The sequence below is a fragment of the Propithecus coquereli genome, unplaced genomic scaffold, assembly GCF_000956105.1.
Source record: "Propithecus coquereli isolate 6110/MARCELLA unplaced genomic scaffold, Pcoq_1.0 Scaffold304, whole genome shotgun sequence".
In the NCBI taxonomy this organism is placed as follows: domain Eukaryota; kingdom Metazoa; phylum Chordata; class Mammalia; order Primates; family Indriidae; genus Propithecus; species Propithecus coquereli.
This window is the reverse complement of record NW_012148664.1, coordinates 1320111-1336299: the sequence shown is the minus strand read 5'-3', so window position 1 is coordinate 1336299 and position 16189 is coordinate 1320111. Positions and strand designations below refer to the sequence as shown.

The 16189-nt window shown below is 46.1% G+C and overlaps 1 protein-coding gene across 1 annotated transcript in view; it reads left to right on the top strand.

Moving 5' to 3' along the window:
- The first annotated feature begins 12675 nt into the window (after positions 1 to 12675).
- PPP1R3B (protein phosphatase 1, regulatory subunit 3B) overlaps positions 12676 to 16189 on the top strand; it is an 8815-nt gene continuing 5301 nt past the window's right edge. Inside the window, exon 1 of the mRNA XM_012649835.1 lies at positions 12676 to 12770. The gene's annotated coding sequence lies outside the window, so the exon portion shown is untranslated. The remainder of the gene's footprint in view (positions 12771 to 16189) is intronic.

Here is a 16189-nt window from a genome sequence, read left to right as displayed (position 1 = left end):
CGTGGGGAGGCTGTAAACCTTCCCTGCTCCAGCCGGAGCCACAGCCCCGAGTAACTTAATCACCCTTTCATTACCACCCGCCTGTGAATGGGGTGGTTGTCCTGGCAGTCAAATTGAATCAAGGGCTGTGTTTGCAAAATCCCAAACTTATTCTGCTGGGGCCCCAGTGAAGGCCCTAAAATTCAGTGTAGCAGACTGGGGAAGCAGGACAAGGAACCCCCAAGGTGGGGCTGTCAGCCTGTTCCATCTGGCTGTGGTGAACTGCAGCCTGGTGTGGTGGCAACAGCCTGGACTTTGGGGTCAGACAGATATGACTTTGAATCAAGACTCTGCCATTCACTGCTATGTGATCTTAGGTGAGTTACTTAACTTCTCTGAGTTTGGGTTCTCTTGTCTTCCACTTTGCTTGAGTGGCACCAGCCAACTCACCAATGACAAAGCCAAGGTCTCACCTGGGCTGCTGACACTGTCTGAGATGCACCTTCCAAGGCCGACGCACCTTCCCGATACCCGTCCAAGAGCATGAGGACATCATCTTGGAGACTTGGGCTTGGTTTTTTCTTTTTCCCTTTTGTTGCCAGTTGACCTTTTTCCTTAGGCAGGCCTTGGTTCCCCCTTTTTGCCCTTCCTTGTTGTTGCTTGCTTTTTTTGGGTTGGGGAGGGGGGGGGGGCCCCCTTTTCCCTTGGAGGGGGTTTTGGGGGGGGGGGGGGCTTCCCCCCGGCTTGCTTGTTACCATGTAGGTTCCTAAGTACCTGTACTCTCCGGTGGTCTTTCCTGAGCACAAGGCAGGCTAGAGAGCATCTCGCACCTTTCAGAAGTGGGTTTGGTCATGACCAAGGGGAAGGCAAAGTAGGGGAATTATTAATTTCTTTCCTCCTTTCTTGGAAATCCAAGGTGTCTGTAACTGAAACCCGCTACAGATAACATCGTGGTTACTGTTTATATCTGCCCTGTGCCTATTCCTGCCTATCTCCCCTGATTGAGTGGCAGGAGATTTGCCTCAACAGGGTGGTGAGCATGGAAACAGTCTGAGTTATCCTTCTGGCCCTCGGCGTCCCTCCTGAGAATGTTGTGTTCCCAACAGCAGCTGGAAGATGTCCTCTTTCCGCTCTGTTCTCTAAGTAGCATTGATGCTGAAAAGAGACTTGCTGGTCTCTCTTCCCTCCCCTCCTCTAGATAAGACAGTCACCAGGAGGGAGGGCAGGATGGTGTGTCCAGGGCTTAGAGAACAGGTTCACTTGGTACCAGGTGAGAATCATCGTGGGGTCATTACAGGTGAGGAGGAGACGCTCAAGTTTGAGTCTCCAAGACGATGTCTTCATGCTCTATTGGCGTGGGAATGTGCATCAGCCTTATAAGGAAGATGCATCTCTGTGGCCGGGCACAGTGGCTCGCACATGTAATCCTAGCACTCTGGGAGGTCGAGGTGGGAGGATCCCTTGAGGTCAGGAGTTCAAGACCAGCCTGCACAAGAACGAGACCCCGTCTCTACTAAAAATAGAAGAAAGTTAGCCAGGAGACTAAAAATAGAAAAAATTACTTGAGTGTTCTGGTGCACACCTGTAGTCCCAGCTACTCAGGAGGCTGAGGCAGGAGGATTGCTTGAGCCCAGGAGTTTGAGGTTGCTGTGAGCTAGGCTGACACTACAGCACTCTAGCCCGGGAAGCCAAGTGAGACCCTGTCTCAAAAACAACAAAAAAAAAGAAGGAGAAGATGCATCTCTGAGCAGCGTCAGCAGCCCAGGTGAGACATTGGCTCTGTGATCGGTGAGCTGGCTGGTGCTGTGGCCGGGGGAAAGCCCGAACGAAGCGAGCAGCCATGTTCCCCCATCAGTGGAGGCGTTAATCCTAAGACCAACTCCACTGCTGCCTTCCTGGTATTTGGTTATGAACCAATTCATTTTTTCTTTTTGTTGGTTAGATTAGGCTGGTTCAAGTGGGGCTTCTGCCTTTTGCAACCTAAAGAGTTCCTGACTCACCTAAGTACCACGTACAAATGCTATGGCATCTGCAGATGCAAGAGGTGACATTGTCCCCCAAACTTGGACCAGTGTTGGACAAAGGGATGTCAGGTATCGTGAGCCAACTCTTCTTGCTTAGAAAGGAAAAGTTTCTGTTACTAGATCCCATAAAAGTCAAAATTTTGAAGAATTTTGAAGAACTGGCTGGGGGCATGTCGCCTGCGTCCTGGGACTCTTCTACAATGAATACCTTCAGTAATTCATTATAGAAGAATAATGAATTCTTCAGTTGCTTCAAGGTGTTGTGTTAAAGGGGTGTCTCCACGTATTGTTGGAAATTCACTGACCTTTTGATTAGGTGGCCTTGGCTTGCCTTTGGCCGTTCCACAGGCTTTGGGCACTAGCGCTCATGAACCTCATCCTCACGGTGAAGACTGGCTCATGTGGGCCTGTCATGAAATCTTGCCCACCAGTGTCAGCCTCGATGGGTGCAGAAAAACCAGCAACCTAGTGAGACCCAACTCAAACAGTATCTGAATCTGTGACTCTACACGAGTGACGACTCCTTTCTAGGTGTCAGTGTCCTCACCTGGAAACAGAGATTGCTAGACTAGAAGACACAATGTCCTTTGAACTCTGTGGCTTGTTGATATGATTTATAAACTAAAGTCTTGACATTCGGAGAAAAATTAAGGAGTAAAGACTTGGTGTGTCGAGCTCTTCCACCTGAGCAAACACTATGCTCACAAAGTATAAATTCCCAGTGGCAAGGCAAACAATAGGGCCACCCCTGGCATGGGAGAGGCGGGTTAGAGAAGCCACTGGGAGGGAGACCTCTTTTCTCAGCAGCAGATAACACGACCACTGTCAGATCAGAGGATCGTTAAAACCAAGGTTAAAACGCACAGAGATGGTGAGGCATAAAATAGGTGTCTATGTGTGATTTTAGAATCTCATCAAGAAACGAAAATTATCATGGTGGATAAGATATAATAACTACTCTTTGTGAATACTAATCAGTCTCATTGCTATGTCTTGTAATGTGGGGAGAAATATGGTAAGAAAACTGGGAAATGTTAGGAAGCAATGTCATGTACACACAAAAGTCAACTTGGCTGAATATAAAATTCTTGTAGATGCTTCTCCATTGTTTTCTGATCATTAGTACTGCAAAGAGGTGAGAAGTCAGTCTGGTGTTTCTTCTTCCTGCATAACTTGTTTGGGGTGGGGGTGGTTATTTCCTGCCTGGATACTTGCAGCACTTTTTTTTCGGTCTTTGTAACTTAAAAATGTTGTCCATATGCATGTAAGGTGTGGGTTTTTAAAAACTGATTTTGCCTGGAATTTGTGAGTCTAGTCAGTCAATATGCTCTGCTCTCTTTCCAGCTTAGAAAAGTTTTCTGCAATAACATTATTATCACTTATTCCTATTGTTCTGGTTTCTTTGTTAGTAATATTGTAAGTCTTAAACTGGATGCCCATCTTCTTTATCTATCAGTATCTACTTATTTTCCTTCATCATTTCTAACTCTATGTTCTCTTCCTGTCCATCCTGGAAGAAAGACCTCTCAAGGTTAACTCCCAAACTGGCGATTCCATTTTCTACACTGTCAGTTTTGCTTATTTCTACCTCCACGAGGGATTTTGATTCTTTAATTGCATTTTTTTTGTCATCCATTCTTGTTCTCATCTCTCTTTATCTCTTTTCTCCCATCCAAGTACTAACCAGGCCCGACCCTGCTTAGCTTCTGAGATCAGACCAGATCAAGTGCGTTCAGGGTGGTATAGCCATAGACCATATATCTTTTCTTCCTAACTTTTCATCTGAGTTTTTTCTCTGTGTGTGGTTTTCCATAATTCTCAGACCATGAATTCTTGTAGTCAAAGATGTTTTTTAAATTTTCTTTTCTTTTTTTTTTTTGAGACAGAGTCTCACTCTGTTGCCCAGGCTAGAGTGCAGTGGTGTCATCATAGCTCACAGCAACCTCAAACTCCTGGGCTCAAGCGATCCTCCTGTCTCAGCCTCCAAATAGCTGGTACTACAGGTGCGTGCCCCTACACCTGGCTAGTTTTTCCTATTTTTTGTAGAGACTAGAAATCTTTCTCCAGCTGCCGTTGCTCAGGCTGATCTTGAACTCCTGAGCTCAAACAATCTTCCAGCCTCCGCCTCCCACAGTGCTAGTGAAAGAGGTGGCCTTGCAAAAATAACAGGAAAATACCAAATCCTACAATTTCCCCAGTAACATCTAAAGACCAATCCTGAGCTCTCCCTACTCTCTGCTCTCCCTGGCTAGCAGGCTCCCTGAAGGGACTCTGTTTTTCACGAACATCTGAAAAGGGCTGAAAATGCAAATCTGTCTCTTTACATTTTCCAGAAACTGCTTTTCAAATTTGTTTTATAGGCTCAAAGTGTTCCTGAGAAGTTCCCAGGGAACAGCAGGGGGACAAACTCCAGGCCTTAGTTTCCTGCCCAAAACCATATCTCAGGGACAAAATCACATCTCCTGTGATAAGCCTGACTACATCTCAGAGATAATCAAGTCACCAGGAACAGAGAAAACAAGAAAGGTGGACAATTTGATATCTGGAAACTGCCTGCTAATTACTCCACAGCCATTTCTGTTTCAACTGACAACAATCACTATTTTTTTTTTCCTTTCTCTTTGTCCCCACAAAATCAGCAAGCCACTTGGCCTCATTGCTGGCATCCCTTCTCTTTCTTTGGGATGCCACGCCTTCTCCCTGCTCTCTTTCCCGCCCCCCAAGAAGATAAAATAATATGTTTTTTACTTTTATATCTTAATCTCTGCATGAGAAATCTTTCTCTAGCTGTGCCATGAGCACCTACTAGGCTTTCCACCCTAACACTGGGATTATAGGTGTGAGCCACAACACTGACCTAAATTTTCTTTTTTTGTTTCCTGTAGTAAACCTGTTTCAGAGGTCAGCTCACCTACTCTCGATTGAGGGGTATTTGGCAAACTAATGATGCCTTTGGAATATTTGCCGTGTGCTTAATAGTTTCCAAATATGTCAACATGTGGATTGTGTTGCATTCTCATACATTCCAACACTTTCCACTGGAGGGAAAGACAGGTCTTTGTTTTCTAAGGTCTTGGCTCTTTAGCCCCAGAGAAGTGCTGACAGCTCCTTCGTGTTCCAGGAACCTCTAAAGAAATTGCCTCCATACAAGCCTTGTTTGGGAATTCTGGGTCCTCCCAGGAAGGAGCCATGATTGTCCAAGAGTAGGAGGGGATGGAGCCCGGTGTTTCTATGGGTTGACAGAAAGATCCAGCCCAGAAAGGGGGTGAATCCCCAGGATCTGGGAGCTGTGGGAATGAAGTTTCTGCCAGGTGATAGAAACTGACACCCTGCCCAAGTGCGACATTCTAGAAGGGGCTTCACTATGGGGGTGCGTGAACTTCATATCAGGACTGCTAAGCAGTTGTCACCAAAGCCCACCTCAAGCAGCAGCTCCAAAGGGTGGTGACGACTCAATCTCCACAGTGGCTGCTCTACAGAAGAAGCAGTGCTGAGGGCAGTGACCACAGAGACAAGGAACAAAGGGCCTGTTCCCAGCTTTTGTGAGCTGCATAAGCCAACTGATATTAAGCTTCTTGCAGGCCTCGGAAAGGGGAGAGTTCAGATACAGACTTTGTTGTATTATATGTAACATTCAGAGTAATCAAGAAATGCACTTTTTGTTGCACGTAGGTTTTGTGAAGCCAGTCATCCTGGTTATACATAAATACTGTTGTAGGAAATCCTCAGATTAATCCCCCCAGGCAGGCATTGGAGTCCCCATTTTACAGATCAGGAAACAGAGGCACAAGGTTGGTAGGTCATTTTCCCAAGGTCCACAGCTTCCTACTGCAGCAGAGTCAACGTTCTCATCCAGGACTACAAGATGTCCAAGCTCCGAACCACTACGTTTCCAGGATACAAGGGTTACATGAGCCTTCACCTTCGTCTCTGTCTTCCCAGGAATTTCAGCAGGAAGTTAAGTCAGAAACTTCCTCATATATTTTGTAATAGGTTTCTTTTTCTTATAAACCATGTCTTGGGATTGTTCCTAAATGTTGATGAATAATGACAATTTCTAAGAAAGAAAGGTGAGAAAGAGAAATTACTCATTTACTAATCTTCCGAGAGAAAAATTTCTAGACTTTATAAACTACGGAGCAATACCAAAAAAAGGAGGAGGGAAGGAAAAAGCACGAGGGTCAAAATTGAGGAAGAAAGGATAAATTACCATACTTTTCGGCCACAAGAAAAATAAAAGGAGACAAAGGACCCTGCATTTGGGGGAACTTTGCATTTGAAGGTGACCAAGGAATTAGCAGGAGGAAAACGGGAATGATGCCAACCATCTTTGTTAAGGCTGAATATATCGTTACAGCAATCTCTAAGGTTTAAACGGAAACAATGGCCAAGTTTGGCTTTGTGTATTTTATAGCCCTGGCTATATACCAAGTAAGACTCATACTCACAGTTAGTTATCGGGTTGTTGTTTCTGGTGAAGCATAATTTTGTAATAAACTTGAGTAGCCTTTATAACAAATGCACTATTGTCCTCTGCGTTTTTATTATACGTACAGAAATAATAACCTCACTAGACGATGGCTTCCCCTGCTGCCCTCTGAGATGTGTGTCCCCTCGGGCACACAAGCAGGGCAAGGGACAGCAGAGAAATATTCTCAACACATGTGACTTCCACTTTGAACTGCTCACTTCGAACACCAAAACAGCCCGTGGCTCTGCGTGGAGAAATTTTTAACATGGATTTCGAGAAGGAAGAATGCCGTCTTTAAGTCGTAATTCTCTAGAGGGTATCCAATGATGCCGAAGAAAACCATGAAGTCAGTTAGCTTCTGACTCAAGATTTCAAAGAAAAAGAGGAGTGACAGAAAATTAAAGACTGCTGGAAAATATAGTGGCGTTCATTTAGGAATCACTGTACATAAAAACTTAGTTTGCTTTCCTTTACTCCTCAAGTGTGTCATTGTTTTCTTAATATAAATAGATATCATTGCGTGTTCCTAAGTACACTCTAGGCAGTTTTGTAAATATAAGGATAGAACCGGCTGAAATACAATTGCTTATACAAACCCTGAGTCGCTTGCAGTCTGCAAGTCGCTGGACTTCAGAGGCTTGCAACAGAAACGTCCCAGACCTAAGGTACCAGGCATGCAATAGCCAAGGAGTCGGTCACAATCCTAAAGGCAGCTCAACATATTTTTCTCCTCCCAGAAACGCATGCCACTTGTCATGAAATTCTGGATGCAGTTTTGCTCTATGTTGCATTGTATGTCTATAGAGTTACATGTTTAAATATAATTTGTGACCACACTAGTCAGGAACAGAGGGTGAATGAGCAAAGAATATAAATATATACTGGGTTCTGCCTAATGCTTTTGAAGCCTGTGGCAAGGTGGTATTCCCCAGTCTCCAGCTTCTCTTCACCTTCTTGATGGTCAGCCACCACTTAATACCATTTAAGTCAATAATACGTGTTGTGAAGTCCCCATTCATAACACAAATTGCCTGTGTACTTCGAGATTGAAAGCTAAAGCAAAAGATCAAGTGTGCAGCTATTTTCACCCAGGCACGAAGTATATGATTATTCATTAGTAAAAATTATAATATGGCTTTTTTGCAAGATGACAAATAATGTGCCCAAAGTCCACACACGAAGACCTTATTAGGACTATTTAACTTAATTTTCCCCAGTAGCAGAAATGAAAAATCAATACCAACTTTTCTAAAAACAATTTGGGGCCGGGCACAATGGCTCACGCCTGTAATCCGGCCTCTGGGAGGCCGAGGTGGGAGAATCATTTGAGGCCAGGAGTTCAAGACCAGACTGAGTAAGAGCGAGACCCTGTCTCTCTACAAAATATAGAAAAATTAGCTGGGCCTGGTGGTATGCGCCTATAGTTCCAGCTACTTGGGAGGCTGAGGCAGGAGGATCACTCTGGCCCAGGAGTTTGACGTTGCTGTGAGCTGTGATGACACCACGGCACTCCAGCCCAGGTGACAGAGTGAGACTCTGTCTCACAAAAAAAAAAAAAAAGCGTGTCAGAAAAACTATAATACTAATATGCTTAAAATGAGAAACAGTCATGAATAAAAATTAAGATATTAACCTATATATATATATACTATGATCCTGATAATATAAGGTTTATGCACAAAATAAATACTGAAAAAAAATACAGTGAATTATATTGGTAGTTACTACTGGGTGTTGGGGATTCTATTTTCAACTTTGTATTTTTCTGTATTTTCCACAATGTCTATAATGACCTTGTGTTAGTTTTATACAGCTGGCCCTTGAACAACATGGGCTTGGACTGCCCAGCTCCACTTATACTCGAATTTTCTTCCACCTCTGCCCCCCCACTCCCGACATAAGACCAACCCCTTCCCTCCTTCCTCCTCCTCAGCCTACTCAAAGTGAAGACAATGACCATGAAGACCTTCAGGGTGATCCACTTCCTCTTAATGAATAGCAAATATATTCTCATTCCTTATGATTTTCTTAATCACATTTTCTTTTCGCTAGCTTACTCTATTGGGAGAAAATAGTATATAATACATACAACCTACAAAATATGTGTTAATCAACTGTTCATGTTTTCAGTAAGGCTTTCAGTCAACAGTAGGCTATTAGTAGGTAAGTCTGGGGAGAGTCAAAAGTTACACAGGGATTTTTTTTCACTGTACAGAGGATTGGCACCCCAGACCCCTAGTTGTTCAAGGGTCAACTGTAATCATAAAAAATAATAAAAATACAAATTAAAGAAATGATATAAGGCTCATACAAAGCCCTGCACAAAGTATAAAGGTGTGGAATGAAAGCAGCTCTGTAGTCGCTTAGCTTTTTAAAAGAGTCATCTCTCTACCAACCTCACCCAGGAACTCAAAAGCCTAAACAGTGAGAAAAAAAAAAAAAAAAAAGGCCCATGGGCTCTAGAAGATTTGGCGTGTAAACTACTCAAGATCGTCTCATATGCTAAGGACGCATTCTCCATACACAGAGACTTATAGAGTTCCTTTGTACATATTCATCTGCCTGTCCCCATAAAACATGACCTCGCAAGTCAATGTCATTCGAATCCGAAAGAGGGGCAGCCGGGCCCCAGGTAACATAATGCGCCAGAACATGTCTGCGGCTCTGACAGGTGCAAACAACTCCACTCGTCTAAATATAAATTGACTTAGGCAGTTTGGAAACAGTCTTTCCCACTTTCTATTCTGATCAAGCAGAAGAATGTTCTCTTCTTTAGTCTGACTTCTGATGCTGGTTATTTTTATTTAGATTAATTCTGCAATAATTTTCATTCTAAGAGAAGCAACATTAAAACTCAAAAAAAAAAAAAAATAACAATTTCTCTTCCAGAATGTTGCATGAGAATAGGACGACCTAGGTTTGAGCTGTTTTGCACTAAGTTGAGAAAGAGATAAAATATTTGCAGTATTTGAAAAGACTTTCTGGATGAGCAGAAAGCTAATGTTAACACAAATATAAAGGAACATTGTCTGATATTTAAGCCAGAAAGGGACCTAAGTTTTAATCAGTAGAGTGGCAATTCTTCGGGGAATCTATAGAACTCCGTAGTCTTTGCCAATTTCTGCCATGTTCCCTCCCATCCCCCCTCGACTCTGACTCCTCCCTCCAGTACCCTGCTCAATGGTCACTCTGGGAGCGTCCTCTGACCTCCCCCATTCCACAGCCACTCCTGATGCTAAACACACAGAATCATCCTCTTAACTCCCGCAACACAGAGACTTACCTTCCATACATTTATCCCAAATCATTATTTATTAGCCTATGAGCTTCCTGGGGTAAGATTATATTTCACTCATTTTTCCATTTCCAACATTCAGGCTTATGGTGGTTACTCAATGTATTGAATGAATGAATGAATGAATAAGAGAGCACTGAAGGAGCCACAGATGAGCCTAAGTGCAGGGAAGAAGACAGTGTTATCACTGATAGCCATAAGAAAAGGACAGTTTATGGAAGAAAAATAATTAGCTCTGCTTAGCTACTACTGTTTTCCGGTTTATAGGGGAGGGTATTAAATAAAATTAAGGCTAAAATCCAATGCCAGATATTATAAAAGGAACGTGGTGTGCATTGAGTAAAGGGTTGAAATTTTTCATTTTCACTTTCGTCCTTTTTTGCCATAAAATGAGAAGGTGAAGGAAGATGATATCTGATCATGGGTCCAGCTCTCAGCTTCTGGGGCTCTGGACTGTTGTGTCCCCTGCTGGGACAGTCCCCCCCTACCCCCCGCAAGCTTGCACCCCAGCTCAATTCTGATTGCAAAGAAGACTGTGCTCTTTTCAAACTCACAGATGCCACACTCTTACCTACCAAGGCTGTGGTATGCCACAGCTAAGTTTAGCCCCACTCTCCTGGTCTGAAATAGTCACCTAAACCACAGGGGAAATTACTGCCCGTGGTTTCCTAGATCTATGTAGGAAAAACGCTTCCAAACCTGAATGCCCTAAAGTTGTATTTACTGTCCCAACTCCTTCCCAGTGTGGTTCAGATCACCGTTTGCTTGCATACATTTTGCAATATCTATTGGCTCTTGGTCTTTGAGCACGCTCATCACGCTCGAGAAAAACTGAGCCAGCACCTGGCTTAAAAATTTCCAACCTACTCATTGGGCTAACGAAAGGGGGTATAAAGTTGGCACAGGGAATATTGCATAGAATTGCTATTTGCCAACCGCCTACCACCGTATGATTTCCCAGGTGGTCCTTTATCAGATCTGCCCATCTAGCAGAAGAAGGAAGAGGACTAATGAACAGCCTTCATCCTTCAGAGGGGAAGACTGTGCTGGGGAAGCTCTCTAGAGCTGAAGGCTTACATGGGATTCTGTGACCAATTAGTGTTAAGTCTTGCATTCCTAGTACAACTGGAAGCCGATCTTACGTCCCTTAGAGCAGAAATTCCCAAATGCCATATTCAACATGATGAATTCTCATAAAGACAAATACATCCAATGTGACAGACTGGCCTTTCTCTGAGGTTATGCCCATCCTGCATTTTGTTGTTACTGCTGTTAAAGAGTAGTTAAAAACAAACAAACAAACACATAAATAAATAAATAAAAGGATGGTAATAGAAGATGGTAGGGTTTCTTTAAATTCAATGTCTTTACTTGGCACTTTAAAAAGTTGGCAATCCTATATCTGTTTTCAATATTCTTTCTAAAAGTTTACTGGTCATTAAAACTAGAAAACTGGGAGCCTTATCCCTAAGGTGGCTGGCTCTGATCAATTTACATACAGATTGATCTCCTGGGAGGAGGAGCCTCTGATCCAAACTCTACTAAAGTCATTTTCTTCTTCTTCTTCTTCTTCTTTTTTTTTTTTTTGGTTTGGGTTTTTTTAAGGTCATCATTCCCTATAGACCTCAAGGTGCACCAGAGTTGTCACAGAGGCCCTGTAGATTTCAGCAATTATTATAACGGATTCAAATCAGTTAATCTCTCAAACATACCTACCTGAGCAACTCTCAAGTTATCTGGGGCACTCAGTGAGTGCCATGGGTATTGGTCCTCTGCTCCAATACCGACTTTATAAAAAGCCCTCTCCCTGCAAGGGGACGCTCTTCTGTAGGGAACTGCCTCTGCCCCCTGGCGCCTGGCCTCGGGCTCCTGATGAAACGGTGACCCACCGCCCCCTTCCCAGACCCTGGCCTCCCGCCTGTCACTCCGGGCGCCCTGCCGATCACGTGGCGGAGCGGTGCGCTCGGGGCCGGGCTGCGCGCCCATTGGTCAGCGGCTCGCGTCCCGGGCGCGCCCATTGGCCGGGGGGCGAGTTCACGTGAAGGGGGGTCTGGGATGGGACCCCGCGGCCGGAGAGGTGGCCGGAAAGTTAAAGGGGGCAGCGCGGCCGCAGGCAGCGCTAGTCCTGGTGACAGGCCGGAGCGAGGAGGAGAGCGGGCCGCTGTCGCCCACGCACGGAGGCGGCCGCCCGCGGGGGTCGCGACCTGAGCCCAGCCCCACTGCTGCCGTCGCGGACGCTGCCCTGTCCCCCTGCGCGGATGCTGCCGCGGAACTCAGGAGCTGCACCCGGTACGTACCCCCTCGAGCCTCGCGTGGGAGGTGCAGCGCCAGGGACACCTACACTTTCGCCGTCCGACTCGCAGTGACACGCCGGGGGTGGAGTCCTCTAGCCCGGCCCAAGTACGCTATTGCTTCCACGTGGAGAGGACGACCCGGGACCACAGCTGGGATGAGCCGGGCCCGACCCACGTGTGCCACCGGGCTGCGGGGCCCGGCCGCGAGAGGTGGCCCCGGGCTAGGGCTGAGACTGTTGATACTCTACCCTTGCCCCCGCTTGTCCTGGGCTCAGAGGTGGCACAAGTGTCCAGCCTGGGAGCTGGCACTTCTGGAGAATGTCTCTGGAGTTGGGCGATGGGGTCTGCAGCAACGAGCCTCAGTTTCCCGGTAAAACGCAAGGAAACGCACTTGGTAGTCTCTCCGGTCGCCAAAAGCGACGGGACATAAGGGGACCCCCAGGCCCCTGGCAGAGCCGTCCCGGGCTGGGGGGCGAGGCGGCCGCGCGGGGGTGCTCGTGAAGCGCGCTGTGGCCGGGGGCCCGCCCGGGCGCCCCGCCCCGGTGCGATATCTTGGGCTCCTCCTCTTCCTCGTCTCCCTCCCCCTGCCGGTCACATCTCCGGGAACCGAGCCCAGACCTTGCCTCCCGGACACCCCGACGCTCACGTAGGCGGTGGCTCTGATGCAGCGAGCGAGCTGGGGCGGGGGCTCCTCCGTGGCCCGGAAGGTGGGTGCACCGCGAGGGCGACCGGGCTCTCGCAGGGAGGTTGGGGGCGGGATGGCGGGGACTGAGGGGACAGGGTCGAGGAGTGACTTATGGGATCCTCCAGCCCTGACGCACTGGCTTGCCCCGGGCGCCCTGTTCATGCAGCCCTTTGAGAGAAAGTGGTGTGGAAGGGACAGTAGCTGGAGAAGACAAGTGGAGACCTAGAACAACGTAATAGAAGACTGGGGGCCCGTGGTGCTATTGTTTTCTTAAGAAGAGGCGTCAACGAAGGAAAGACTGGACTTGGGAACTCCCCGAGAGTGGTTGGAGTTGTTGGAAGGTGTCGTTGGAAGGTGTCGGAGCCTCTGGGCTCCGTGGCCCGGCCTCCCCGGGAGACCCACGGTCCCGCAGAGGAGAAAGTTAGGGCTCAGGGCTGGAGGAAGAGGAGAAGAGGAAATTGTTCATTCGGCGAGTTGTCCAGGAGCCAAAGCTAAAGTGAAGACAGCTGGAGGATTTACCGCAGAAGTAAAATTGGCATATTTAGGGAAAAGTTAGTGGGAAGAGAAGCGCCACCAGGCATTGTTAGCAACATAGAATGTCAGAGTTATCAGGGACCTCAGAGGAGAAACCTCAGGCCCAGAGCAGTCGAGTGACTCGCCCCAGTGGCACAGCTAGGTGCACGCATTCTTAGGCCAATGGTGTGTTTTTAGATGGCAGGGGCTGTGTCATTTTAACTTGTCTCTTTCCTAGAACACGCAGCCTCATTCTCAAATGTTTATCTCAGAGATGCTTTGGATGAAGGGGGCAGGCTCACAGGGCACGAGTAACTTTAAAGGCTGTTGAATAAGGGCCCCAGGGTCTGAGTACAAAGGGGAAAGGTGTCCACTCTGTCCATACTCTATCAGTCAGACCTTTTGGGAGGGAATAAAGAATTGTTGAAGGGAGGGAGATGGCTGAGTCTTAAAAAAAATTCTAGCCTGGTTGTGAATGCTTGCCTAATGCACTTCGGCAGTCTTCAGTGTTCCTTGTGGGCTGTATATGCGTCTCATTTTTCTGTCTTTTCTTAGCAGAAAAAAAAAAAAACAAAAACAAAAAGGAGAGAGGAGAGAATGGAGGGGAAAATGTCTTGGCCCCAATACAAAAACGATTTGCTTTCTGTAAAAGGCACAGCCAGAAAGTCAGTAGCTCAGCTGCCTGAAATTGTGAAGGTCATGGGGTTATTTCTGTACGGGTCTATAGTTTTCACAAGAACAATCGCCATGGGTGCCTAACCTTGGCCAGCTTGAGAAGGTGTGTTACTTGTCACTAGTGGAACAGAGAAAGCATTATGCAAAACTCTCCAAATGCTCTGCAGTTCTCCTGGCGTGTTAGAGTTTGCCCTGTTTTAGCCTTGAACGTGAATGCTGAATTCTATCCTCAGGCATGGCCCTGTCCCTCATCAGGGAAAATTGATCTCTGAGCTCAGAGGCATCTGTATGGAAGCAAAGTATTTGAGCATTTCTAGTGGCCCAGGGACCAGCTCTCCCGTGCTCATGTTCCTGTCTTGCAACTAGTATCCCGATCCTATGTCCTGCTCTGCTGGTTCAGACATGTGTCTGTATCTTCTGGTTCTTTTTTCCCCCTGACCAACCTTGGTGACACATATTCTTCCTGGCCTGGAGTAGCTGCCGGAGAGTCTGTTAGGAGAGGAGGCCTGAGGTACAGCCTGATGCATCCGGTGTTGGAACCGATCATTTTCATGTCATTTGCAAATGAAACACCTGTCCAGGTGCCTTCCTTCCAGGGACTTAAGAAAGTATTACTTTGTACATGTCAGTTGCTAGGAGCCCCTCTAGATGGTTGTCATCGCTGTCACAGTCTGTTGAGGGATTCCCGAGCAGGTCGGGCAAGCCTGCAGCAACCCAGCTCTTTGGGGCACTGATTCTTAGAGAAAAATCAGGTTAATAAAAGCTGGAATCTACCTGTGAGGACAGGCAAGGTGGTTGATAGACAAGTCATACTCCAGACTGAGGTGACAGGGGTTAATGTCCTCACCTGCAGTTATGGTAACACACAAAAAAAGTGAAGGGACTCTTGTGCAATGTCCCCGGAGCAGTTGCCCTAATTCTCGGGCCATCATAACCTTCTTTTGCCTCTCATGGAAGAATCTTGCAAAAACAGTTTGGCTCATGGAAGCGCCAGTGGAATTGTTTGATTAGCTCTGGCTCTGACTACAGCCTCACCTCCCCAACTCTGGTTCCACATGTTCTTACAGATCGGTGATAAAAGGCACCTCAGGACAAATTTACACCACTGGGTCCAAACAGGGAAACTTTACCAAGGTCTTCAACTAAGTCTCCTTAACCTGTAGGATTCGAAGTGGGCAGAGTGGCTTTAGCCAGTTGCAAGTGTGTGGACTCTTTCATTGATCCCTTTACTGTGGAATTCTGCTTCCACGGTATCTTGAGAGTTTACTTCTTCTAGTGTGCGGGAAAACACGTATGAGGTTGAAGGTGCACAGAGAACTTGAAGCTGACCTTATGCTGACTCAGGCCAGGGGGAAGTGGTGGAGGAGGAAACACCCCCCCCACTCCCCCCACCCCCACCCCACAGTTCACACCCAGGATTTTAAGGATGGACAGAGTGAGAGGCACTGGGTACAAGACTTGAGCTGTCATTTGGCTTTCATACATATTTTTTTCTTTCTTTTTCTCATTCACTCACTCACTCACCCTCCCATACATATTTAAAACAAGACAAAACAAAACAAAAACTACCTGTGTTAAAGTTAGAGCTGAAGGTATAATGCTAATACATTCCAACAAAGTTTTGCAATGGGTAAGAAGAACTAAAATTCAAGTAATTTGTACATACGGGATTTTTTTTACATTGAACCCATTAGTCAACCCATTCATCCTATATAAAGCCATCGTGCCTGATTCAGTCAGAACTTTCCTTTCTAGAACAATTGCATGAGTATAAGAACAGATAATAGAAAGCAAGTTTGTCCTTCAAATTTTTGTTTGATTGACTTTTTTTAGAGGGAAACAGTAAGACTAATATCCTTTAAAATGAATGTTTAAGTACTTGCATTATGGCCATGAATTATTCTGTTTTATTTGTCTCTGAATTTGTGTGTTTCTCTGACTGATCATCTAAGAGCTTCTTGCATCCTAGGGAAGTGCTGTACTTTTGGAAAAACAGGATGAAACCTGATATGTGTTTCTCCTTTAACATTTTTTCTTTTTATATTTGGTTAATCAAAATCAGAAGTTGAAAATGAGAGATTATTTATTGGACCAAACCAGTGGTCCCAGCTTTCGAGCTTGTCACTTCTCAGGGGTGGCAGTGTCTGCCTTAGAGTGAGGACCAGGACACAGCAGCACATACCTATACCTTTGCCATAAGGAGAGGAGACACGTTTAGGAACTAATCCACATCCTATGTTCTTTGAGTCTCAG